Below are 3,650 nucleotides of genomic sequence, written 5' to 3' on the forward strand. Positions count from 1 at the left end.
TTATTAATACTTTCATATATGTAATCAGAAGATATTTTAGAAACTAAGAAGCCATTGTCAAGACAAACGACGTAAAATAGCCTTACCTTATTAAAGGTCACAAGGTCACTATTCCTTGATTTGATATTGTGTCCAGATTCGCTAGATTGAAATTTTTGAATTTATAAGGTGTCCGGATTAACCTTATCAATATTTCTCAGTTAAATTCGGGGTCAAGACAAGCGTAATCAGACTATCTTATTTTATTCCGGTAAGTAAGATTTAACATGTTGTATTTCTTTTACCCCTTATTTGTCCAGTTAATCTGGTTAATATTTCTCACTTCTGTGCACGGTCCAGACTAACCTCTACCATTGTCCTCCAGACTAACAAAGTAAATATTCCTACATTTAGTCAGGGTCCGGACCAATACAGTTATTCGGCGCCCGAGCGAAGCTCTTTAATTGTGTAAAGAGAGTTGCTTCCCCTTTCTACACCTTGCCCTTGAATTTTTCCGTCTGGAAGTAGCCCTCCAGTGGGGAATCCGGAAGTGACTTCTAGCCAATGAAAAGGGAGAAAACAGGAATTGCGGTTGACGTCATAATGCTGTGTTCTATTTCTGTTTCGCGCGAAAACGGAAATATCACTTGCTATACAAGAATATAAAATATTTCTTCTTTTATTCCCGAAACATATACAACCTATATACCATCTGCAACTAGAAGATTATCTCTTAATTATTCAAACAATATTAGACACTTTAGATATCAATAATTAATCAAATCGACTTAAATATCGAGGCGCCAGGGATTTCTCAGATTTCTGGTACGCACACTTCCGGTAGATTGTGCTACGGAAGAACTTGTGATATGTAGTAATTTAAAGTATATGGATGTTACGATGTGATATCTGCAGTAATAGACGATTAGTTCATTCATTTCTTTCCCGTTTCTTTGGCTTCTAATCGTGCAAAATGTGTGCCAGGTTCAGGCGTGTGGGACAAGCCTAAGTCACAAGGGCTGAAGACCGACTAACTTTCACGTGTACACTTCCTGTTTCAAAACACAAATATATCTAAGTCAATCGGCAATTCATGTTTTCTGCACTTTCAATAATATCAACGTGCATTATCTTATTGAATGTTATGACACATTTTCTTAAGCATGACCACAGGGTCCTGTGGTATGGTGCAGTTCTATGATTACACTCGGAAGAAAGAAAAACATGCTGTAAAATATGAGCATGTACAGCAAAGATTTCTAGGTATGTAAACATTAAGAACAATTGGTATTATTTTTATTGTATAATGAGATTAATGAATAAATGCTTTAAAAATCAAATCATGAATAGAAATTGTGTAATGGGCAGAACCATACAGCAAAACAAAACATTTATTATCATGCAATAATAATAATAAAACAGTATGGAGTTTAGACCTATGAACCTAATGCATTCATAATCTGGCTGAACCACTCATATTAGAAAAAAATACAACATTATCATACAAAATTTCAATTTAAATGTACCTACTTATGTGACTCAGAATATCTTTATTATGTGTTAAGAGTTCAACTTGTTTTCCTTATTGTATCAGGTATGTAGATGAAGTGACTGGGATGACCACATCCTAATACAGTGTTACAAGTGGAAGAGATGCCCTTTTCTCCTATAACCGTTCCTGGCAGAGACACCTATATATCCGCCCCACTGAAATTCTCCTGAGTGTGTCGGTAAGTAGGACTACACATGTAATAATATAATAAGTGTTATAATAAAAACAAATCTATGGATAAAAAATATTCAAATATTGGAATTATTTCAATTTAAAATATTTTATTTGTGAAATTCTGAAATTATGTATGAGCCTTGCCAAATAGATGCCTTATTTATTTGATGCACTGTGCCATTATTTAAAACAAAATTATTCGCTTAAGGTGTCCCTGTTCTATATTTTTCCAAATGAAAAAAAATGTCTCCACCCATTTTTCATGTTTTCAAATGTACAATTTCATTTTCACAAACAAGTTAGTTTTAAAACATTCTACTAGCCCAATCTATCTTTTCATAGTAAATATTGAACATTTCCATTAGCCCAAATTGATATTAAATCTACCAGCCCAAGTGTTGAAATAGTTGATATCTACAGTTTTACACACCCCTGACAGAGAAACTCAATATATATATATATATATATATATTAAAATACTGTCATTATACTGTACTTAAAATCTTAACAACCAACCTAGTCAATTTTTTATCAATTCCTTTTCAAACCTCATTTGTCCCTGCTTTTTTTTCCAGTTTATTTCACATGGTATATTGTGCTTACACATTAATTTTTTGTGACCTCATCATTTCATTCTCATCATAATGGACAAACTGGTATTATGCAGTGATGTTTTCTGTGGTTGGTTTATCATTTATTGTGATGCTGTTTTTTTATCAAACAGTTAAACAGAAAGTAGATGCCACCCAGAAACAACATTCAGAAGAATAAGGCATCAGTGTCTTCCCCACATTTAGTTTGTGACTTGCAGGACAGATTCTGCCAGAATGTGAATATTTAGGAATTGCATACAGAAGGTAATAAAATTGAATTGGGTACAATATGTACAACAATGATTTGCTTAAAGGTTGATTGCAGCAGTGTTACCTTACTTTAAAATTCTGCCTATAACCTATATTACTTTACCAGTGCAGATGCACCCCAAACCCCTACAATTCAACTGCATAATGTGTTTGCAGACACATAGCTGCCTATAGACTGATAAGCAGGTGAATTTAATCCCTAAATTTGCAAACAGAAGACCTAGCAAGCTTTGCCAATGATCAATACATTGTATCTTTCTTTAAAGCAGGGAGATATATTCCTCATAAATATAATATTTAGTTGCTCGAAATATATGTCTCTGCTTTAAAAACATTTTTGACTTTAATATCCTAAAACTGTTTAGATGTACAAATATACCATTTGAACTGCTTCCCAACCTCCAATCCGGACGAAATACATGTATTAAAATGTGTTAATTCCTTTTTGAGTGTGTGCCTTGCGGGGGGGTTGGGGGAGTTGCATAGCTTGAGATGGGGTCATCTTCCCCCTTAACTCCATCGTTTCTGATTGTTCAATGTTGTTTTTTACGTCCAATGAATGTGAAAAGAATGCATCCTTTTTATAAAACTTGTTTACTTGGCAATAAAACTGGTCTTTTTTGTATATTGTGTGGCATAGATGATCACCAAACCTTGTATGTACCATGTATATATCAACTACTATTTAATGCATATACTTTCTGTTGATATATATACACTATATGTAATTAAATTTCATTTCAGGGGTGCTAAAGGTGAAGGCTGCACTTGACGGGAAGGAGACTGATGTGAAACTAGTGATAAGAGGGACAGTCATTTCTGAATGTCTTCCAGTGGGGTACCGTTAGAGGCTTAAGGATTGTCACAAAGTTGGCAACATATGCCTGCTACCTCTACAAAAATACTTGCAAGTACCTTCCTTGCCTACTTCTAGTTGTAATCAATCTCATATTGGTGATCTATCCAAACAAAAGAATGACGACATACTGTGTTTGAAATCTACTTCTAAGGTTAATAGTGCTTTTTCAGTGACTATTCTATCCAGTCCATTTGTACTGGCCTAAGGACCGTCTTTCTGTGGC

The 3,650-nt window shown here is 34.3% G+C and overlaps 1 long non-coding RNA gene across 1 annotated transcript; it reads left to right on the forward strand.

Annotated features, from left to right (window-relative positions):
* Positions 1-1,581: 1,581 nt before the first annotated feature.
* LOC110458170 lies at positions 1,582-3,412 on the forward strand. The gene is made up of 3 exons (XR_002463771.1): positions 1,582-1,709; positions 2,430-2,562; positions 3,313-3,412. It is a non-coding gene; the product is annotated as an uncharacterized LOC110458170 (long non-coding RNA).
* Positions 3,413-3,650: the final 238 nt, after the last annotated feature.

Source organism: Mizuhopecten yessoensis, unplaced genomic scaffold (genome assembly GCF_002113885.1).
Source record: "Mizuhopecten yessoensis strain PY_sf001 unplaced genomic scaffold, ASM211388v2 scaffold9467, whole genome shotgun sequence".
NCBI lineage: Eukaryota > Metazoa > Mollusca > Bivalvia > Pectinida > Pectinidae > Mizuhopecten > Mizuhopecten yessoensis.